We start from the raw sequence: 25171 nt of genomic DNA, 5'->3' as shown, positions 1-25171 counted from the left end.
CTTGTACTGGCAACAAATAAAAAAGTAATCTGTGGCTCAGACAGTGAAACCCATAAAGACACTGCACTGAAACCCAACATTTTGGTCTTTCAATATATGAAGGGGGCTTATAATAAAGACAGAGAGAGACTTTTTGCCAAGGCCTGTAGTGACAGGACAAATGTTTTTAAACTGAAAGCTTTAGACTGGACATAAGGTAAAAAAAAATTTTTTATGAGGGTGCTGAGGCCCTGGCACAGGCTGCCCAGAGAAGCTGTGACTGCCCCATCCCTGGCAGTGTTCAAGGCCAGGTTGGATGGAGCCTGGAGCAACCTGGTCTAGCGGAAGGTGTCCCTTCCTGTGGCAGGGGGTGGAACTAGATGATCTTAAGGTCCTTTCCAACCCCAAAAATTCTATGATTCTATGATGATTTTGAACCTCCAGTCAACCTCCTCTTAGCAAACAACCCTGAAATTCAGTGTTACGTTCTGAACTATCCCCAAGCTGCTTCACAAGTAGTAAATCAGTTCCCTGTAATATCCTCCAAAAACCTATGAAAGGGTGGCCTGCACTATAATCATCGATAATGGCTCATATCACACACTTTCCACACAAACACACATGATGCTTTTCTTCTAATGCATACAGCAGGCCTGCTGGATTAAACAAAAAAAAAAAGTCATAAAGGTAGGATTTATACACTTTTTTGCACAGAAATAGAGAAGTGAGGAAAAAGAACTGAGTTTCACAAGCACAAGGGTCACCTGTAACATTGGAAAACCAGCCTCCTGTATACCTCTCCTTTGATTCTAATCTTGCAGTAAGCCTAAATATATTATTTAGTTCAACCACATGGCTAGAAAACACCAGGTTTTCAAAACCAAGATAAGACAGGAGAGTCAATAGGCAAAAAAAAAGAGTAAAAAATCAGATTGAAAACAGTGTAGTCAAGAGCGTTTTGTGGCTTTTTTAAATCTTATCTAGATTAGGATGATTTGAAAGAAAAAAATAATTAATACATCAGTCAAGACAACAAAAAAAACACCTACCTGGCACCAGGAAAACATTCCTATGACACAGAATGCATATTCATGTTCATTCTGCAGATACTCCAAAACCCTCCCTAAAAAAAATCCCTAAAGCTATGTATGATTTTCCATTCTGATAAGTGCGTTTCCTGTCAGTGTTCTTTAAAACAATCCTTAATTACCTACACTTTCTTTTCACATTTTATTTTGTTTTCATTTAGTAGTCACATAATCAACTGCATACATCTTGTAGAATGGTACCACATGCATTTTCTGTCATAACTGTATTGTGCTTTACTTTCTGTAGGGCTTAAAATTTTGTACCAAATACCCTTAAATTCACTGGTAAAATTCTTGTAAAGCTTAGAGAGGACACCAGAAGCTGTACAAATATAAGTCATGTGTCTTGAACAGAAATTCAGACTGATTTTTGATCAAAATGTGACACTGACCGAGTGCTTTAGAAAGTAAATACAAGTAGAAAACGCCATAGACTGAGCAAATCCAGCTCTGTGACAGCAAGGCCCATTTCAATTCAGCATCAAACCTGGCAAGCTGTGTGTATGTGTGAGTACAAGTCCTCCTCATACAGATGGGAAGGAGCATCCCTTCTTTAACTACCAGTTTCTGATAAAGCCTTCTAAATGAGATTGAGGCACTGGCCCTGCAATTATTAAAAACAGAGCCCCGTGTCAATCGTACATTAAAATACGAGGTGAAGAATACTGGGCAATGAGGTCCTCTGAACTGGGGGAGACCACATATTTCCCCCTTCCAGGTGGCAAGTAAAATTGTGCTCCCCTGCTGCTTCTTCTCTTCCCCACTCATGAAATGTGTTCCATAATCTGAAAGATAAGTAACTCCTTCACCCACAAGAACTTTTAAAGAATTTTGAATCCTAAAATGTAAAACTTCAGTTATAAAGCAGCAGCAAAGTCAGGATCACTGAAAACTTAGTCTTGGTACTGCTATATACACAAAGCTTTGAAAAAATTAGTTACAAAGATGAATGAGAGAAAAACAATAGTGCAGGTAAAGGTAGTCTTTAATTTCCTTGCCCTCTTATCGAGTTCCAATTGAAGCTGAACAATAAAAACCCATAGCTCATCATCTTCCTCAATGCGAAGAGCAGGAGGAAGTTCTACATATCATTATCATGGTGAACACCAGACCTTGCAACCACGCAGAACAAACTGCTAAACCTGAAACTCCCTCAGGTTCTCATGCACACAGTTATAAACCAAAAATAAGCAAGAGGCTGATCCTGCATCAGCTCTGTTCCTCTTTCCACAGCAACAGAAAAAAAGAGGCTCAAGTAATCGAACAGTTAAATTTAGGTAACCAATTCAAAGAATAATTAGATACCAACCTCTTATCTCAGGTAAAGATTTCTTTGAAATATATAATAACAACAATAAAATACACCCTTCAAAATCCAATGTACTAAGGTTGTAGTCAACCATCCCCCCAAAAATATTTTTATATAGTGAAACTCACGGCCAACACCATTTTTGACAGACAAGAGACTTGCTGAATGAAAAGACATGGTCTAGGCACTGCGATCACACCTGCCAAGCCATTCACATGCCGGAGCAGTGTAGGTCCTGACAGTGCCACCCAGGGCAGGAGAGCAGGGGGTGTAAATCACAGGCTTGCACATGTAGAAGAAGGTAAAAAAAAAAAAACCACCAAAATAGACATTAAAAACTAAACTGTTACCAGGCTTTGGAGCAACTGCTAAAAGCCTACATTTTAATGACTGAAGAAGTCAAGCCCTCCAGCCAAATTTCTACAAATATTGAAGCAAAGGTCTGGTGCTAAAAAAAGAGCAGGTCACACTTCAATCTTGAAACTTGGATCAGATTTCCCAGCTACAGAGAACACTGCCCATTAATCTGTGGTTTTCAGCCCCAGCTAACAGACAGAAGTTACCACAGCTATCTAGAGGCATCTCTAGAGGAGAAAAAAGCAGCTTCTCTCCTCTATAGTTGTAAATGCTAGCTTTTCTAAATCACGAAGCAGCAGCCAGGGTTTCCAGTCATCCAGGGAACATAGAATCTGCTTGATAGCAAGCAAGTCTGATTAATACCTACACCCTCATGACTTCATCACCCCTTCTTTCAAAAGGGTTGACCTTTAATTTCTGATAAAGATTACTTCCAAGCTCCTGAAACCAGCAGAGAGAGAGTGTCGTCAGTAAAAATGAATTCTGTTTTTATCCTTAAGAATATCATTACTTCACTAGAGAGGGATGGAAAAAAAAATAAAGTGTAAGAAATGTCACTTTAGCTTCTTTTGCTATCCCATTTGACAGGTCAAAGGAATTTGATTGCCTACTACCAATTAAGTTCCTGCAGCAAGTGTTACTTTGCAATAAACATGGAAGTAGTTCAGCCAGTCAAGAGACCCTAAATTTTCTTTCAGAAGAAAACATGTTTCAACAGTGACCCTTACAGAGCTCAAGCTGATGACAAGTACTTCAAATTCCTGCTTCTGCTCCTTGTTATCAGCCACAACTGGCCTGTCACCTGACACTTCAACCTGGCTGCATTACGTGCTCATGCTCATCAGCCAGTGCTGGAAGCTGCTTCCAGTCACTCACCAGCCTGTTGCTGCTGCTCTGTCCTTTTCCAGCATCTCACATGTTCAGCCGTGCTTCTGTTCCACACTTCTCTACAGCTGGAGAAGCTGGTGGAGGGGGAGGTCTTGTCCAAGTAGGTTCTCCCTTTGGTAACACTGAGGGTTATAGAGGAGAGTACGATGCAGTTGAGGTTTCCAGCCAAACCTTGGGGGCAGCACTCTCTCTTCACTTGGCTGTGATTAAGAAGTCATTTGTGCTAACTTCCTGCAGGCACCTTCCTTGCATTCTGGGTGCCTAGCTTGCAAATAGGATGTGAATTAAACTATCACGATGCAGATATAAAACCTCTGGGCTAGATTTTCCATTTTTAAAGTTATCTACAAGTATTCTAATTTGCTGATTCCTGACTTTGGTTTTCTTCCATACCCCATTTTTGAAGTACTATAGTAACAAAAACAGCAATTGAACACACACACACACAAAAAAAAAAAAAGCTTTAAATGTTGTTAAAAGGTCTAAACAGCAAATTGGCTTGGGCATGTAGTTAGAGGAGAAAAAGTGAACAGCCTTTAAATTTCTAACCAAGAACCTCAATTCACTGCTTGACAAAAAAACAGAAGACGTATGTGACAAAGAGCATAGCTACGCTAACTTTTATAGAATGGCTTATGCCTCACGGTCTCCAAGCTTTTCAACAAACCCACAGGAAAAAAATAAGACATGTAGACACAGGAGAGTTGTGTTAACTTCAGTCTGGCACTGCTCTGAACTGAGAAGTTACATTGCTTTCAGATGGGAGCTGGCTTCCAGCCAGCTAGCTTGAACCACAAACAGAACAAGCTTACTCCTGCCTATAAGTATTGTGTAGGCACATTCAGAACACAGTAACAAGATGCACAAAAGGACACCAAGGAAGAATTGATAGCTCTATGCTTATGATTATAAAAAGGGTTGGGGTTGCATTTTGTTTTGTTGTGCGCGTTGGAGGGACACACACACACGGGGAGTGTTAACACGAAAACAGGGTATTTCTGAGAACACCCTCATCTTCAGTGTTACAGTAGTGGGAGTGAACAATTCAGATACTGCAGTCATCTTCGCTACTTCTGTAACCAGCTCAAAGAATTTGTAAAGAGGCTAAATTACACCAATAGAAATAGTTCCAACTGACTTTATAGTCAAGTCAGAGTAAAATAGAGATGATGGCCACTCTCCATACTCAGTATCACTTCTTTCTTGGTCAGAGGTGGCTAATCTATCAGACATCCTCTTGTTCAAGGAGCTAAATTCACTCTCTCTCAGTTAAGTCCAGCAACCAATGGACTCCGACTGCAAAATAAACCAATTCATACAGAAGTTATTTGCATAAGGATTGCAAAGTGTGAATCCACAGTAGTTATTCAAGAGAAGGCAACTCCCAGAGAAAAGAGTGCAGGAGACATTGTATTTGAACGAGTTGCACTATCGCAGGTAAGTTGTGTTGTATTTAAATAATCAAGCAATCAATACACATAGCAGTGCAGGGTTTAAAATACTCTAAGTTTACATCTATTTAGTATCAAAACAAGCCAAAACATATTTCATGGCTGAATATGAATGATCAGTAATTTAGAGGTAAGCAGCAAAGCCCCAAATTTCAGAACCAACAGCATGGAACAAGAGATCAATACCAGCTAGTAAAGAAATTACTAACATATGTGGTGCAGCTTTAGCAATGTAGCACTAATTGCTAAAACTGCAGTATTATAATAAAGAACGCAGATGGTATTTGATATCTAAATAAATAAGAGCACCATACATGCCTTGTTGGAGGAAAAAAAATAAATCCTACATTAGCTTATAATTTGTTTAGCAACAAATTACATTCTGTACTTTGCAAACAAAGACCTTACAATCAAAATATAATACGTGCACAAACCAAGACTACTCTTGTTAAAGAGTAACCTTCATCTCACAGATTTCACATTCCTGTTCCCTGAAGCCAGGCAATATTTCCATACATGCTGAAAGAGATGGTGGCCAAGGCTTGAAGCTGAGCAATACTCTTTTTCTAGCCCACTCAGAAATAAGGAACAGCACCCTTCAAAGCTTTTTTCAACATCTCCCTTTGTATACAGCTGAATATGAAAAGCAGACAACAACCCATTAGTCAGGGCAGAAGAGTGAGTTTTTCAACTGACTGCTTTATCTGATTTATTCCAAAGACTTGAAATTAAGAAATAACCATTGTATATTCTTTCAGAAACTGAAAAAAAAAAAAAATAAAAAAAATGCTTGAGCATGTTGTTTTTATTCTGCAAGCCTATCTTCCACAATCCCAAGTATGCCAAGGCTGAAAATCTGTTTTCTATAAGGATACTATTCAAGCTGTAACTATGCTTGCAAGCATGAAAAAGGTCAGCAGACTTTTCATCTCTACCTTAAAATATGGGCAAGTAGTTAGCTTTGATGCTAGTTTCTCCTATTTACTTCTTTTACTAGTATCATTTCCAGTTTCTAATGCAAACCAGATGATAACAGCACAAATCTGAGAAGCACAAAATAGCTAGGTGTGTCATTTCCACCACCCGTTCTTTACGAGAGCAGAAAATATTTATCTCCCTCTAATTTTTCCATTTCTACACCACAGCTGAACTTGTTCTGCAGCTCACACACAATTTACATAACTGAAAACAAAAAACGTTTACAGCATTGACAGAAAGAGTCACTTCTGCCAGGAAACACATTGATATCTCCATGCGTAAGCCCAAATGCAAGGATTCAAGGTCTGGATGGAGAAGGACTTCTATCACCAGTCCCTTTGCTACACAACACTTGACTGATGGTGTCTGCAGCACCAAGCTCATCCATACAAGATCTTGCATCATAAGCGCAGATACCTCTGCATTGTTGGCTCACACTGCAGGCAGGCCAGATGACCCTAAACACCCATGTGTGCTGCGAGAAGGACCTTCCCACACTTAACATGACACTGAAAGTTAGGTTTTAAATTTAATATAGCAGAATATCTAGGTTTCAGAACAATTTTATTGTTCCCTGTTGAATATTTGAGATTTTTGTGCCAATCATACCACCAAAAAGAAAAAAAACAAAGCCCACTGTTATTACTGAATAGTTTGCAGCTAAGACTTTTGTCCAAGTAAGGGTGAAGTTAACACTGGAGACATCCCTAGTGATATTTTACACTAATATACCTAGCAAAGTTGTACTTTAAAGTGTTGTAGCTTCACACATAACTGACCTATAGCAAAATAAGTCTGCCCAGTTTGCTAAATAATTTATTTAATTGCAGTTTTGATTAGAAGACTCTTTTTCCCCCTAAGTAAACAGAAGTATATTTTTTCATATAAAAATAACCAGTTATATTTATAAAACATGTGAACTCAAACCATCTAAAACTTTCATAGTTCCTTAATTTATTGACCAGCCATATACTTTCCTTTAAATACAAATAACAGTATTTGATACTCAAGCACTAAAAATTCACATCTGAATATGAAAGCATAAAATAGTTGTGTAATAGTTTAAGAACACCTACACTCTTCAGAGCTGTATTATAAATGTAATGCACACAATAACCCCAATGGAATCCAGAAAATCATAGAATCATAGAATAGTTAGGGTTGGAAAGGACCTTCAGATCATCTACTTCCAACCCCCCTGCCATGGGCAGGGACACCTCACACTAAACCATCCCACACAAGGCTTCGTCCAACCTGGCCTTGAACACCACCAGTGATGGAGCACTCACAACCTCCCTGGGCAACCGATTCCAGTGCCTCACCACCCTAACAGGAAAGAATTTCCTCCTTATATCCAATCTAAACTTCCCCTGTTTAAGTTTGAACCCGTTACCCTTTGTCCTGCCACTGCAGTCCCTAATGAATAGTCCCTCCCCAGCATCCCTATAGGCCCCCTTCAGATACTATAGGTCCCCTTCAGATACTAACTGCATATGCAGGTATTTCAAAATAAGATCAAAAGTACTCAGAGCAAATATAATAGCAGTGGATAAGTATACAAAAAGAAAATTATTTTGTCATTTCCAGATAAATGCAAAGTCGATTTTACTGTCTTTATCTCACACAGTTGACTGTGTTTTATTACAAGGCAAATCTTACTAAACCATTATTCTTAAAAATCACTAACTGGTATCGTAATCCTCAATTAGTACCTCAAGAGGACTATTTCCAGAACAAAGTGTTCCTCCCAGCACTTTGCTTTATCTGAAGCTGGCTCCTGTATCAACAAAAAGCTACTGTTTTAAAAATACCACTATCATGCAGAATTCAGCTGAAGTCAGGCCACTTTCATACCATGGGCCAGGGTGCAAGACTGCAAACACCTTTTGCTGCCACACCTAACCCAGAAAAAAAAGGAAAGACAAAGGGTTGGGAACACTGTAAGCACGTTGCCACAGAACATAACACCTCAATCTATAGATACTTAGGAATGTTTAACAGCTAGTTAAAGTATGAGTTGGGGGGATTTTTTTTTTTTTAATACTTGGTTTTACTCACTTATGCTATTTTTTTCCCCACGCTCTCTGGGAGTCCAGTTTTCAGCTCGAAAATTCTCTACAAAAATAGGAGAAAAAAATGTTGTAGTTAATACTTGGTGTCTATAAAGGTAGATGTAAATGAAACTTGGTCAAAAGCACAACCTAGGGTAATGCTTTTTGATTACCAACTAGAAGATGGAAAAAAATCCTAAACCAAATTTGCTGAAAGCATGAGAGAGGGTGAGACTCCATAACTCAGAAGAGAAGCCAAGTATAAACAAAGGAGGCTGATAGTTTAGTAAATTCCAGCTTCAGTTCAAAACCATTAGGTTAATGAAGATATCTAGGAACAGAAATGTACATGTTTGCTTATTTTTATTACTTCTTGCAAAGGCTGCTTGGCTTTGTTCAGCTTCAGTTATCAAGCTCCACAAGAGAGCACCTACCAGACTGAATCTGTAGATCCAAGTAGAGCATATTTCACCTACTGCAGTCTCCCATTCCTGTGGCGATCCCAATGGTTTCCCCACAGCTGAGCCACAAGGTCTCACCCCTACAGAGGCAAGACACTGCAGGAGATATAGCTGGAGCACACCATGCAACTGCAGGACGTGCTGGGGCTGGCTTCGTGAAACCTACTCACTGCCCAAGAGCACAGTTGTTCAGAAGATGTCATTAACAGTGTCACCAGACAAAGCTCAGAGCTGACATAAAATAGCAACTGTATGTGTGCAAGGGAAGAGTGAATGCAGTACCCAAAGCTGCCTGTCTACCATCTAGCCTCCATTTGTTATGATTAGTAGGCATCACCATTTGCTGATTGCCTACAGAAATCACCAGCAGTTGGAGCCCAGCTTTGTATCACTGAATCCACCTGCAGAACTGGGCAAAAGTATTGACAGTGACAGCAAAGAGGACAAGAACAGGTAAGCAACCAAGTTCCCATCATCAATATTAAAAAAAAACAAGAAATGAAACTACGAATCTTAGAGATAAATTCACAACAAAACTATTTGCATCTCAATAATCTGATACTACCTACAAGCTAGAGGAAGCAGAAAAAAAAAAGAAAAAAATCACATAGGAAAATAAGATCTCTTCATTTCCTTGTTTTACAAGGAAAAGCATTCTAGAACTTAAATATTATTTATGTTCTGTCTGCATGATGCTCTACTGGGTGCTCAAGCTAAAGAGAGGTTTCATCTACAGACTCATTCTTTTAATAGCGCCTGCAGTTTATGTTCCAGGACCACTGCCAGTAGCTAATGATCCTCGTTATCAATTCTCCCCAGATGGGATGAAATCTCATTTTCCTGGTCTTTCCACACAAAAGAAAAAAACAAACAACCCATCTTGCTTATTACAATTATATACATATACAAATAGTTTGGGTAGTGGCGGCATTTAACAGGATCAGGACCATCACCATGGCCAAACATAAAATCCACTTTTGGCTCAAGCATTTTGCAAGCAACCTTGCCACCTTACTATTACTAATCAAAATCCTCTGCCTACAGGAATTTTGCAAGGAAGAATTTACACATGCAACACCTCTGTTTTAGTGTGGATTTGCTTTTAGTCACAAAATAAGTTTGTGCATCTAAAGAAAATGAAACAGGTAGTACAACACATGCACAGATGAAACATAGGCAGTTAGCGGGGGGGGGGGAAGGGCGCAGCATGATCCCTCTGCTGGCTACAATTTTTCCACCATTTCCTTACCAACAATAGGAATGACCAGTTCAGATGACAAGCCAGAATACATTTGAAGAGGTCAGAACTCATGTGTTCTGCTCAGAATTGGGCATCTCCCTCTGCGTGCTCCTTCCAAGACACCAGGGATGAGTAGATTTCCTTAAATTTAAACTATGGGCCACAGAAGCTAAACAGATTAGAACCTCACAAAGAACTGATTAGGAGGTGTTTAAGGGACACGAGACCTCTTAGGTGGCAAATTAAAGACTAAGAGGTGTCTCATCTAAGTAGGTGGACAAGCTTTGTGAGACAGCATGAAAAATTCCTCTCCCCACTTAATAGCAAAGTGGGAACCCTGAATCCATGCAACATTTCCCACCCCCAGTAAGAATGGTGAAATAAGAAAAGAAGCCCAGTCTCAAGATCGTAGTTAGCTTCATAAAAGAAGTATTTAACAGAAATTTTAGATATCTTTTTCTCCCACTATACACCAATTTTTTTTTAACATATTCTGGAGGAACAGGTACTTACCTGAGAGTCCCATTCTGCATAGCTATAAGAGAACGCACGCAATTCATCTCACCTTCTTTTTTGTTAATTGTTAGACTTCTAATTCAAGAATATCTTTACCTTAGCTCAGTACAAATTTGATTAACTGATGTAAACCTTCCACCTTTAAATTACACAGTAAATTTTGACTGCTTCATGAAACTGATTAAACCTGTCATATCCTTGCCCATAGATAACAACAAATGTGTGTTTGGTACAGAACCAATTATCTTAGATCAATTAAGGATGCAATCTTCCTTTCTTTGGGTTTCGGGGTGAGTTTTTTCTTTCTTTTTTCATACCTACCAGGTCCTCTTAGCTGAGGTTTTTTTCACTACAAGAACAGTGAGAAGTGAATTGTGAAACAGCACTATCTCACACTTTCACAACATCAGTCATTGATTAATTTTCTACAGAATACGTAGGACAAATACTGAAAGTCCTCAAGAGTACAAAGTTTCTGAAGTTGAAATACTCCATAAAATGAGCTGAAAGAGGCTAAATGCAAACAAATATGGTTTGAAGATGGGTGGATGACCAGATGATCTCCACCAGTCACAACCAACCTACACTCAGTTATTTTGTGACAGTGACAACAAATACACAGTACCCACCTGGAGCATGGTGAGGAACCGAAGCCCTCTGGGAAACACAGACTACAGAGGGGAAGTGTAGTCACTGTCCAGTGCTCTTTTGCTATCTAAAAGGCCAACTTAGAAGCAGTAGGGTTGCCTGGAGAAGCAATTTTTGTTCTCTGTTCTGTTCAGCTGGTTTCCAAAAGAGCGGGAACCATCAGCTTTGAATAAGTAACGCACACTGTGCAGTGTCTACAGGCAAACGGCTACACTTACTTTAAACGCACCGTTGAAACACAAACTCCCATGAGTTATTTGGCAAGCAGAATACATTTTCTTTCACTACTGGATATCAAATGTCAAAAAGATCCCATGGAGCCAAAACAATGAAAACAAATTAAAAGAAAACCCCAAACTTCTTCTAATGCCATTAGAGCATAAAGATCTAAAGATAAATTCAGATGATATAGCACATACAAGAGTTAAAGCAGAAATGTTTCCAGTTAGCCCTTTTTCCAAAAGGCCACTCATGCAAAAACTAATTCTTTTTATTTCTTTTCTTTTTTTTTTTTCTTGGTAAAATATGTCTCTGTTTGGGGAAGTGGAAAGTTTCAAACACACAGATGTTTGTGATTGCACACTAGCAGCCTGCTGGGAACCATTAATGGTGTAGAGAGCAAAGTTATTCAATCATCTACAAGTCACTTTTGAAAACTGTTGTTCTCAGTCAAGGGGGTGATTAATGGCAAACCAAATGACAAAGATTACCCCCTGCCCATGCAAGCTCTTTGATTTTAATGCAGTTAAGCTACTGAAGTAAACAAAGCAATTTGGGTGCTCAACTAGCTCTTTGTCTCATTAAAAATTATTTGACTAGACTAGTGGTAAAAGAATATTGCATATGTCCCCAAATTCAATTTGGCACTCTGTAATCATAGCAGCAATTACATTTGCAAAAAGTGAAGAAGTTAACAGTGGCAGAAAATGGTCAACCTTTCATTAGGGACTTTCATTAGAAATTTTCATGTGTAACAAAATTAATATTTTCTAATCCCCATGGTACAGCAAGCATGATTCTGGACATCTCAGAGGACAGCAGCCACTACAGTCGTCAGGCAAAAGTCTCAGCAAGCAGTTGCAAATTTACTGCTCAAAACCAAACAGCACTCTACCCCTCCCAACCAGGATTTCTGCAAGGTGCAAGTTCAGCATCCCTCAAGAACGCCTTCTGCGGTCTGGTGTCAGGCTGCACTTGGGACAAATTCTCCTTCCTTGTCTTGCACAGCCAAAATGATGAGTGTGAATACAGTGAGTTGAATTATCAAGGCATTTTGTTTCTTTATTTAAATGTCAGGTGCACCATAATTGAGTTCGGTGTTCTTCCAGTAGAAAATCTGAATTCACAATACCTGTGAGCCCATATATGGCTACCTGTGTGTTTGGCACACATTCAGCGACAGAGACAGAGACAGAAGTCACGGACAGAAGTCAGGTGGTTCCTAATCAGAGAAGTGCTTCAGCAAAGCTAACAGCAAACCACTGCCTGAGGAGCACTGGAGGGAATACCACTCTGGTCATGACCCGATGGTCATTTTAATTCCTTTTAAAGTGATGCAACAGGACCGTGCTGGAGAGCTATCTACCGAGCTAGCATTGCCAGCTCGCTGTGATGTCTCATGTAGGCTCCTGGTCCCCATAAGCTGGGTAGCCTGGAGGCTGGCTGCAGCACTGGCTGACAGACTGTCCCTCTGCAGTGCCTCAGGTGCCATTTGCAGCACGTCTGTATCACCTTCCCCGTGTATCCCATAGTCTTAACACTATCTACTGTTGTCGCTATCAGAGAGTACAGAAACTAAAAAAAAAATTAATTAGAACTCCTCATGTAAAGCAGAGCTAATAACATGCCAACCTTGGATTTAGAAAATGTCACCAGCCACCTATTTCACAATGCACCAAAGATTGCTTTCAAACCTTCAGACAGTTACTCGAGTCTAATTTTTCATCACATTCGTCCTGACAACACCAGCCTTCCGCATCTTACAATTGAGAACAACATATCTGTTTCCCACACATTCTGATCAGCCTCTTTGCTCTGAACTCACTCCAAACTCATCTCCTAACACCCTGCTACTTCCTGACCACTCATCTTGACCTTCCTTTTATCCTTCTCACACAAACTTTTAGCATCTACTCTACACATACCCACAGCACTGTAACCTGATAGACACTTAGCAAAACCTGCTTACATTCAACAAAACACAACAGATGGCAGAGATGATTATTTTACTTTGTCAGCACAACACAATCAGCAAGCAGAAAGTACAGTAATAAATACAGATTCCAGTTCAACACAAATAATACAACTCACATACACGGATTGATGAGCATTTTAACCTTCCACTGCCTGGTGGTACAGGACTTTCAAGCAGAAGATGTTATTGTCTGGTAAATTTACTGATAAGGGACAGTCTATGAGGCCAAAAGCACAAAAAGATGACAAAAAGCAAATATGGGTAGTGTTTTATCTTGTGTATTAACAACTAAATTAAAGGTGGGGTGAGAAGAAGGCTCCAGCCATGTCATCCTCAGGACAGATTTAATCCATACCAAAAAGGCCAAAGATTTGCTCCAACTGATATTGCTATACAGCATGAAAATGCAATTTTTGTCACCACTCTCAGTTTTCACATCATGTACTCTGAATCATGGGAGAACTTACCATACCCAGACAGAAGTCAATATAAACTAACTGTAACCCTCCAAGTATTTTTTTAACTTATTTCTAAGTCTCTAATCTAACAATTTACCAACTCCCTTGCTGTATTTAATATGCAAAAAAAAACTTGGAAGTTTCTCAGGAAAAATAATCTTACATTTCCAGCAAGACTTATCTGTATGCTGCTTTGGTTCCAAATGCAAAGTAAAATATAAGAAAATTATTTTGACTTTCTAATGTGTTACAAAGAGTTTTACAGTATGCATCCTTTCTAGCTTTTAAGCTTTGTTTCCTACTTTCTGCTCTATTAAAAGAATCCTTCTCTTAACCCTTTTTTCATTTCTTAGTTGACAGGATATTACTACTTATGGAAAGTGCTCTTCGATATACAGGACCACTATTTTAAAGCTGCAGTTAATTCCTTACTCACTTCCTCCCTTGAAGCAGTTGGCCATTGAGCAACTACTCTTTGAAGGAGTTTCATACATAAAGCAAATTTCAACAATCAAAACCAGAGCATTAACTGTTACCATAAAACCTGAACTTCACTATCCAATGAAGTTACAGATACTCAAATCTAAATATCTGAAGTCAATGTTAATGGATTTCTGTGCCACTTCCATTACAAATTTCTCATTTGACCTCTGCAAGATGCCTCCTGTTTTAATGCAAAGGACAAAGTCGAACAGGCACACAGCCTTTTTAGTTGAGATTTCTTTGTTAAAGCTGTTCTTAACTGCTAGCAGATGCAGCTTCTTACAGCTTCATCTGGAATTATGTTTTCTCGGATAAAAATCTTCTCCAGTATGTCACACGTCCACAAAAGTTGAGAAATTTCATTGTTTTCAATTATGTTTTGAGGAAATTGGATAAGGGTGATCTGACAGCATCAAGATAACAGAAGAGTGTTTAGAAGTCAATAAATGCTGTTAATGATTTCTGTCTGATAGCTGAAATTCCAATTTTAGCTTTCTAACAGTCAGGAGACTGCAAAAATCTCAGTAAGGCATCAGATAAAGAAAGAAAGCACCCGACTGCCCAGTCAATAACAACCCTGAAATTATAAAAGCAGAAAGATATGGAGTTTACTGAAGATAGTCCTGGTGTTAATCATACAAGAAAATTGCTTGCTCTTCTCCCCCCTACTTTTCTTCTTTTTTAAATAAAAGCTTACTTTTCTCCTAGCAGTGTTTACATATAGCTAAGGCAGTGAGTTCTTACAACATCTTGCATTTTCAAATGTCATTCAAGCTGTTAGTCAATCTGTCCTAAAATGTCACATCGTAAAGAACTAGTCATGTTTTCTACTTCTCATGCGAGGCTCCAGTTGTCACCTAAACAAGTAAAATAGAGGATTTTCCCCATATCTAAAGTTAGTGCTAAAACTAACAACAATGCAGGAATAATTTATTTCTGTGAAGTTTAAATTCTTTTTATAAAAAGAGATGAACCATCTCTTTTAGATGAGCCACTAATGTGGCTTGTTCACATAGATGAATCAAGAACACTTCACTCGTGTTGGGTTCTTTTACTGCAACGCACAGGGGCTGAGGGACAGGGGGATGGAGAGCATCCAGAAACAAGCTCTGCCTTTGAGAGCCCTCCAGCCAGGTCAGCACTACCGTGGTATTTGAAATAGGCATTAAATTGGTCATCTTGGGGGCGGGAGGTGATGTTGGTTTTGAGGGGTTTTGTCATTGCTGGGTTGTTTTGCGTTTTGTTTGTTGTTTGGTTTTTGTTTGTTTGTTTAACAAGTCTCAGAAAACAATGAGAACTTTTCTAAAAAATCAAGACTGGGGAAACCAAAGCTCTTACACAAATTCCTATTGCAAATGTGTTTTTCAACTGTTTATGTTGCTGCTCCGATAACCTCTAGAACATCAGCAGGATTTTTTCTTTATCAGGGTATCAGTAGCTCCCATGTGCTTCCTTAGAAAAAGAAAAAATAAGTTCACTGAATTTCAGTATAATTGAGCTATTTACCTATATAGCACCTTCCACGGAAGCAGCCTGAACTCCTTTACAAAAGGTTTTGCAAACAGCATGTATAAATGAATTTCTCCCCTCGACATGAGAAAGGCATCATAGGCCTGTATTTTCTTAATCTATTACATGTTATTTCTTTATTTATATGCCATTATAATAGGTATCATGCTAAGATAATAACTGTAACTTCACTAGATCCCAAAACACAGTATTCAGCCTTCCCAAAATTCATTCTGTGCTATATATTTTCTTAGAAGGTTCTTTTTGGTGCTTTGCATTTTCTGCTTCCCTGCAGGGGAAGAACAAGAAAAATGCACACATAAATTTCCCTTGGAAAGTAAACCAGATCTGCAGAACCCAAACTATTCTATGATTCCTGCTTCAAGCTAATGCACTAAGTTTCATTGTGACTGATGCTACCGTAACGCCATTCATTCCCATGGCAGTATGGCTGTAACGTCTGCCCCTCCAAAATGTCAGTAAGAAACCAAGATCCTTGTGGCACCATAACATACCACAGGCATTTTAGGGTCAGATTAATTTTGGTAGGCAAAAGCCTACCTTTCTTCCTGAAAACAGTTACTTATTTAGTGTTCCCACAACAGCAAAGACTTATAACTGAAATAAAACCCCCAACTTGCTTAGGCCACCCAGCTTAGGTTTACTGAGCTAAACGTCAATTTCCATAAAGACATGAAGTATTTGAAACTTAGTATTTCATAGATGAAGAGGAACCAGCAGAGTTGCTCTTGCTAGATTATCCATTTAGCATGTGGTGGAAAGGGTAGGCTACCATAGAGTTGCTGGCCAACATTCCAATTCAAATGCCTTCTACTTCCCTAATGGCTGCTTTATGAAGGCACAGAAAGGAGAAAACAGAACACCATCCTGAAGGCCCACCTTCTGGAAAACTGCCTTGTAATGTCAGGAGAGTGAAGAAAAGAAAAAAATGCAATCACTGAAAAATACCGTTATTACACATTTTATATGTGGTTCCCCCCCACACACCCCGTCAGCTTTCAAAGCACAAGTGCCACTCAGATCCCATCACTATTTTGAAGCCTGCTATGGCATATAATTAGAAAAAGCCTCTGCCATGAATTTTTGGACAAATTATGCTTCTGCCTTACCCACTGTACCTGTTGATTCACACTTTTGTACAAGTGAATAACTTTCTCTTTTACTGTAGCTCTTGCCTTACTTAAAAAATATTTAATAGCCAGAAGTCAGTCTTCTTAGTGATAACCTAAAAAAAAAAAACCCACAAAAAAACCAACACCAGAAACTTAAATACATATATATACTCTTCGAATTTTTTAAATATATGGTCATATGTAGTTGAAATATAACAAATAAAGGCAACATTCTTTTTTTTTTTTCCATAGTTGTTTGTCCTCTAAGACGTTATTTACATAAACACAAAGTGCTGTTGTCTCTCTTACATCCCCTTCCACATACACAGATGTATATATTGAGAGTAAGAAAGAGAAAGAAACACATGCTGTTGTTACCATTTTGAAAACAAACAAGGACTAACACCTATGCTCAATAAGTAAGTCATAAGAAAATCCTATCTCATTTCTACAGGGTTTATTCCAGTGGGGTTTAAAGAGACCTCCTGCCAACAGTCCTTAAAATCCCCTCTACAATGTCCCTCTATTTTTCCAGAAAGGGGCAGAAGACGGCACAGGATAATGGAAAGAAAAAGTCAACGCACACTTTTCATACACAATTAGTTAGAACCTACTGTAATTTGCATAAATATTCAAGCAATTAATCAAATCATAATACTTATTTCTGCTTTTCCTCCAGCTTTACACTCCCCTAATACAGGGTATAGCACTTTTCTTCAAGCTTATTTGGCCAAGAGCTATTGGAATGCTACAAGTAAAATAATATGATGTGAAATGAATCACTCTCCCAGCAACTTAATGTGTGTTTATACATGTGATCAAAAATAAGCCTGGATCTACTTATACTCCCAGATGAAGTCAGCTGGAATTGTGCCACCAACTTCCATTCATGAAGGACCATGTTAGACTTCTCTGGCTAAGACTTTAATATCTATGAAACACACTGCACATGTTGATGTCATACAAAAAACAACAGTAATAATGGTAAGACAGCCTTGTATAAAACCATAAAATGTTTAAAATAAATATTTTAAGACCTGCTAGAATAAGAGAGGGTACTGAATACAATATAGTGCCTGTGATCACCTGCAGTATCATATCCAGGATACAAGGTTTATACTAATTATAGATTCTGGATGAATGCCCATTGTAGGATATGCTATTTTTACTGAGTTCTGACACATCCATCCAATGGCATATCTCCACTTCTGAAGTAGTACTGTAAGGCTATTAAAGCTTCCAGTTACCACTTGGCTCAAAAATGCAGACTACTACAAAGCCCTTCCACAAAACTCTTCTTCATACTCTGACTTTACATAACAGAACTTAAGAATAAATACGAAATAATTATCTGGAAACATTATAACAAGCAGAGGTCAGATGGGGTGTATGTTAGTCTTCCTTCCTCCCCCCAAAATCTGTCTCATCAAAACTTAAAATAACAGCATTTTACATCTATTATTGCAACTTTCAGCTCAATGCACAGAAAAATCATACAGAAATAGCCTTCAGCTTCTAGTTAGACTCTTCCAGGGGTCTATACTACACTAACCACATCTGCCTCTGTCTTACTGAGTGGCAAAATAGAACCAAAAATGTAACAAATATGCTGATAAATGTATTACTGCATATCACATAAGAACAAGGATGCTAGGGACCACCACTAATCAAGTTTCAATTTAGACCTGTAAGTCACTCAGGACAATGCACAATTGAGTTTTATGTAAAGGTTTATACTACAGAGTTGCTGTCCAGTTTTTCCAAGGAGATATTTTTAACCAAGGTACAGAGTCAGCAAGCTTGGAATGAGCTTTAGCAATTAAGGTTTAAGACTTCCACTTTTCTACCACTTCTTCCTTTACCTGCCACATTTCAACAGGCAGACTGAGACTGTTCCAAGAGGTGTGTTCCACTATGACAGATCTTAATACATTTTTAATCACAGAGACTTAAATGTGAGCATGGTTTTTGGCATGCATCCTGAAGCAAACGATAACATCTGTCTTCTGCCAAAATCTCCCATGAAGACAATGCCAATAATTAGGGGGAAATGTCAGCCAGACACAGTACATGAAGCATAAACCCCCCCTGAGAGGGCAAAAGTCTTTATTTATTAAATTAAATGCAAATTTTTCATTCTAATATATTTGATCTGTTTTTGCAGATTTTCTCAGGTATGCTTAATTCAGCATAGTCATCACCACCAACTTTGTTTGAAAGAGCAATTAATGAATATGGCACAGAAGCAGCTAAGCCCTGGAGGAGCCTCTGACATTTGTTCATCATGAAGACTGTTCATTAATTGCTCCCTTTGTTCTAAGCCTCCTAATGATATTTTTGACACCACACTACAAGTCATTGTAACTTATTCCTCACAGTTACTGACATCTGCAGTATGTTAAGTTAATACAGCTACCTTTGAAAGATTTTCAAGAAGATATTTAAAGACATAGGGGGAAAAAAGGTCTGAATGTGCTGACAGCGGAATAAAGAAGCTTCATCAAAATTATATATCAATATATATATTCAATACATATATTGAAATCTCCAAGTACAGCTTGTATTACAGAAAACTTCAGCAAAGATTTTTTATTCCATATTCACCATAATTAATGGAACTTGGCAGAAGTCCACCATGCTATCCCAACCTATTTGAACTGTGCTCTCACACCAAACTGAACCATAATGCTTCATAGGACTTCCGCTGATCACAGGTTCCAAGACAACTGAGAAGATTAACTTTTTGATCGCTTCAGTAAAACCACTGCTCCCCCCTCCCTAAGAAAACAGAATAATAAAAGGTGGAGAGTAAAGAGTCTGATTCTGGGTTACGAAGTAACAACACTGAACCAAAGATCTCCAAGAGTTAAAAAGAGGCTGTTGTCATTTCACACTTACTTCTGGAACTCAAAAGGGATAAGCAAAGCCTTCCCACAAATTAAAGCATGTACTCAGTGTGCACTTTATAAGTTTGAAAAATTAAAATTTGTTAATCTCCATAACACATCCATAGTATCACATCATCCATAGTGGAGTTCTACTGCAATACACACCATAATTCACAGCAGCACAAACAGAAAGCAAATAACGAACAAGCTGCATGGAAAGTTCATACCTGAAGAACAGCAGAAAGCAATACAGATCCACAAACCTTCAACATGCAAGTGAGAACAGAATCCACCCTCAGAACTGGTGACACTGTTTCAATTATCCTGACCCAGTTTTCCAAAGTAAGATTCAGTTTCTGTAATTCATAATATATAGCAACTCCTTCTGCCTGGCTATTATTTACATTAACATGGCCATCAAGTTTCATGCAGTTTCATATGCGAGAAACTCTTACGTTAAGCATTTCATTAGCTAATTGCATACCTCCACGTACTTAAGAAGAGTAGCACAGCAGCAGCGGATACGGTTAGCTAGAACCTTGTTTCTTGACCTAGTCCAAAAGGAGTCAGAGCCTACGAACAGCCAAGGCAAAGAGAAGAGGGCAACGCTGTGACCCCGAGTAGGGTGCTGAGTGTGTAGTGGTGGAGAGAAGATGGAAAAAAGGGTTTCACATTTTTGCAATTGCCCATATCCAGTCTACTAGCTCCTAGCACACTGTTCTCCAACACACAGGCTCTGGTTTCCTTTAAAGCTTTCCATTCCCACTCATCCAAAACATCCTCTCCCATCTCTTGTTTCTACCAGGCGTTCCTCCCCTCTTGCCTGCTGTTTATCTCACCTTTACTCCATAAATGAGGCATTAAAAATAATAATAATAGTAATAACAACAACAATAATACCACCAACCCAAACAACAGCAGGTGCCCTTCTCTGTACTGAGCTTCGGGACACAAAGCAGCAGGGCAAGAAATAGAGCCACAGGGGTGTCAGCAGGCTCCTGCCAACCTGAGCACCCCTGCCTGTCCAGAGTCCAGCAACTGCAATACGCTCAGTCTGGGCTACCACAACACAATGGGTGACCTGCACGTCCTAGATGTTACAGAGGTAACATGACACCTGGCACAGCTTCTGATGGCTAAGAGAAGGCTGAGTCTGCACATGGCTTGCTGACTTACTAGATATAAAATTCACAACAGGTTCTCATCCTTGATGGATTAGTCAGAGAAGGATCAGCAAACCACACGAGCCCCGACATTCACACCTTTTTATTTATATGCACCAAAGAAACACTTGAGAATCTCGAGAATCATTTGCTCATTAATACGTTTATTATTAACAGAACGCAGGAATACCTTGGCCCGATTTATGCAGGATGATGCTTAAGGCCTATGAGAGCTCTAGCAGAATTAAGTCAAATTACTAAAAAATAAATCAAGGGATATTGTGATGTTATTTTTTCTTTTGCTTTAAAACATACACAGAGCATAAAGAGCTCATTTTACTATTATTGCTGTACTAAAAGGTAGATAACAAACCCTGTAGAAGAATTATTTCCAAAACTTTTTAGACCATGAAGCAGTGCTAATGTCAATCCTCAATATCCCACCCCCCTTCATTTGCATTAAGAAATCTAACCTTCATTTGAGAACCCTACAAAAGCAACATAGATTGTACGTTATCTCAAATAACACTTCAAGACCTATCGATCCCACTTTGGGGGTTACAGCTGCAGTTAGAGGTAATCGAATGGGAAATAACCTAACTGATGTAGAAGTTAAAACATAACAACTGTACTTATACCTTACACAGATTTAATCACAGCCTGTATCAAGAGTGCATGGCAATATGGTAATCAAACCAGAGGCAAACTACAAAGAAACACTTGCACCTACAAAGTGTTCATCAGCTTTCAGAAAAATATATTAAAGACTCAAACTTCCATGTACATTTTTATTACTGTAGTCCAATTAGCTTGTCACTGTTTCTGGTCCACCTAAATTAAGTTAACTTCATAATTTACCTAAATTCTACTGATTCAATTGTATCTTCTGAATCCACTCGAATCACATCATGAGCTCTGCCTTTAAAAGACCCCACTGTAGTCATCATGAAGGACTCATTTAAATTACTTTTATTCATTTTTTTCCACTCCCAAGCAAAGGTTGCTTCATTCTCCCTCACAGTCCAGCTTGCCAGAATAAAGTTAAGAAGTCTATGAATTTTAGATATTATACAATCAATATTTGACGCCAACATTTCTTTGCTCATCAAAGAGATGAGCTCTTCAGAGCTCAAAATAAAACCATCAACTATCAAAACAGTGTCCTGATCTCTATTTCAACTCACTTTGTCTTTTGGCACAATCTTGTACACTAACCAGTAGACTGAAGCTGGTATGTTCTTCCCAGTAGAAAGGCCTCTGTCCTTCCACTATCATTTTGCTTGTCTGGGAAGCCACAGCAGCATTTTAACTAAACAAAGGGAGCACATGTTCCAGCAAGTACCAATGTTGAACAAACTGGAATATATTGGAAAAATGTGTGTGTGAATGCGTGTGTGTACATACATAGAGAAAAAAGCATGTACACATACATGCATCCCTGTATACACACACACACACACATATATATGTATGAACTGGAAGGTAAGGTTCATTTTGACCATGCATATAGTAAACCAGAAAACATCTATAAATGTTGCTAGCAAGCAGTTCTTTAAGAAATTAAAAGTGTCACAGATACACTTTATAATTAGTATACAGCTTTTAAATTACACTTGTTTACTGTCAGGAGGGAGCATTACTATGATCCAGTCACCTAACTAGAATGATTTTGGTCATTGGGTCCCACCCAACAATTCCTACGTAGAAGTTATTGCTCAAATGAGTTTTGTCTATAATAACCTACATTTAATTATAATGCATTTGTCACACATTACTAACATATCTATCAACACTCTATTTTTACTATACAGATTTGTTATACTTTATCTTTCTTTGACGTTTTAGAACCTTGAACAAACCAAACACATCACCTGCAGGACACAGGCAGCTTCCATTCAACAGGAAAGCTAGAGGAAGGCAGCTAGCGTTTCCAGCTTGCTTCATGCCACACCGGCTAGGACACCAGAAACCTCACTGTTTTGATGATTCTGCACAGAGTGACTGCATCCTCGACTTCACATGCTTAGCTATAGTGGAGTGCACTGGGAGCGATCACACAAGACAAACAAGTATGGACTTTGTGTGAACAGAGATTCCATCTCTAGATGCCTTGGGGAAAGGATGCTTTTATTTTCATTCATTTTTGAATGGCCAGGTCTACCACCAGAAACTGATGCAGCAGCTTCCTCTGGTGATAAGCTCCCGGGACCAAGGGATAAGGAGTATAGCTATCAGCCTAAATGCTGTTAAAACGGTGAGAATATCTTGGGAGCTACTGCTGCAAAAAGAAGCTAAATGACGACAACATTTCAGAAGATACTAATAGTTTACATACCAGTTGCCAATGCTAAGGCTGAAGACATTACTGGTTAGGTCTACTCATTGTTTCCTCCCTGGTTAGCTGCCTACAAGAGCAATTCCAAACTCTTTTCAGTCACAGTATGACATGTAAACCTGAACAATGTAATGCTAAGTCTTATTAACTCAAATACTTATGACTCAGTCACAAGAGTAAAACTCCATAAACACTCCAGTTCACATAAGCATAATGCTTATACGACTAGATATGCAATGGTAAAAGTAAACCCAGATTCTATTGTCAAGTCAAAGGGTTTTTTTTTCCTCTTCTTAATGTCTGGGATGCAGGGTGGCACTAGAAGTACCTAAAAGACAACACGCCTGCTCATTGCAGGGGGGCTGGACTACATGACCTTTGAATGTCCCTTCCAACCCAAACTATTATATGATTCTATAAATAATATTCAAGATCAGACAGACAGTTTTTCCTAAGATTGATCAACCCAGTTATCAACTATCTATAGATATTAATACAACCACTCACTGAAACACTGTTCTTCACATGAAGATTGATTTGTGGGAAATAACCTTTTATATGGAAGTAAGAACATTCAACACACATATAATTTCTTACAAGGCTTAGAATGGTTTAGTCACCAAATAAACCAAAATGAAAAATAAGGTTCTCAAACATGCCACAAAGCAACACTTCCTCAGTGCAGAAAACAGTAAGGGGAGACAAGCACCTGGCTTGGCAAGAAGCAAACTTAAGTTGCTGGTTAAAAACAGAAATCTCTAACTCCTCAGGTTTCATCTGTAACTGAGTTCTTTAGAGCTGATCTATGGCTACAGATAAATCTTTGAAAGCGTCAGCACGCATAGAGAGGTGGGAACACGAGTGGTGTCAACTGCTCCACTCACTTCAAATGCTATTTTCAACATTTTCAGTGTTGGCATTGTTAGCAATTTGGGACTTATAAAAGAGGTCAAGCTTGATGAGAGTAGCAGGAAAACAAACAAAAAAAAAGACACCAAAAACCAAACCCAAACCAAAAAACTCCACAACTCTCTTTTAAGGGATTTTTAACAGAGAATGCTAAACCTACAAAGTTAACAAATACATGCAATTATGAACCATGCCTGACTTCGACAAATGATTCACAGTAGATCAAAAGGTAAGTTAAGCACGTGGATTGCTCCTCGCAAACAAATGGAGCTCCTATATTTGCAGTTATGCAATTCTTATATTTTCCCTTATTAAAATATTAGTGATATCCCTCACCAACAAGCTAGTTCTTTTTAACTTTCTGGAGAAAGAAAAAAAATAAAATAAAATAAAACTGTAACACGGCATCTCTACAGGTGAAGTCGAAGGACACACTTTGTCAACAGTCATCTCATAAAAAGACTAATGTGTGTTTTCCCAAGAAGCAGACAGCCCATTGCAGGCAATGCTTTCACATGGGTACTCAAAGGAAAATAACACATTCACTCAGGTTATTTTAAGAGCGCTTTATGATTATGACTGAGAAACAAATATAAAGGCTCAAGTTAGTCTTTAAGAATTGTTTACTTCTAGTTCAAGACTATTTTTCTTTAAACCCTGATACTGATCTTGTTGGCCTTCAGATTAAATAAATTTGCAAAACAATTTTCCCTTCCAGTTACAGATAAGTGAGCAAAAATGGAATTTTCTAATAAAAGCTAGTTACAAACTCAGTTATGGAAAGGATACTGAAGGAGAAAAAATAAATCCCGAGCCCCAGACCATTAATTTAAAACAACGGACAACAATGGCAAAAATAACAGTGCAGAAAAATCAGATGCAGAGGTCACATCTCTCTTTCTGCTGTTGTTGCTAATTACGCTTTTTTGTTGTTACCAGCAGTTAACGAATGATGTCCAAAGTACATTCGTTTGTCTTCAATATTAAAGACTTATCTAGTGCTTCAGGTAAGGAGTCTCACACTATGCACTCAGGAAAACAAAAGGAGATAAATTGGAATATCTTGCGATTCTCATGGAAAATTCAGGTGAGCCTGCAGACTCTGACTGACCTTTACATCACTTGTATAAGTC

The 25171-nt window shown here is 38.6% G+C and overlaps 1 protein-coding gene across 17 annotated transcripts in view; it reads right to left on the bottom strand.

Annotated features, from left to right (window-relative positions):
- The window catches only part of SEMA5A (semaphorin 5A), a 326978-nt gene that overhangs the window by 295231 nt on the left and 6576 nt on the right, over positions 1-25171 (bottom strand). For 3 of the 17 annotated variants that reach the window (XM_065667646.1, XM_065667643.1, XM_065667649.1), the window contains one exon: positions 8109-8165. The exons of the other annotated variants lie outside the window; for them this stretch is intronic. The gene's annotated coding sequence lies outside the window, so the exon portion shown is untranslated. The remainder of the gene's footprint in view (positions 1-8108; positions 8166-25171) is intronic. 17 annotated transcript variants of the gene reach the window in all.

Source organism: Lathamus discolor, chromosome 2 (genome assembly GCF_037157495.1).
Source record: "Lathamus discolor isolate bLatDis1 chromosome 2, bLatDis1.hap1, whole genome shotgun sequence".
Lineage (NCBI taxonomy): Eukaryota > Metazoa > Chordata > Aves > Psittaciformes > Psittacidae > Lathamus > Lathamus discolor.
The sequence above is the reverse complement of the archived record's forward strand: the minus strand, read 5'-3'. Positions and strand labels throughout refer to the sequence as shown.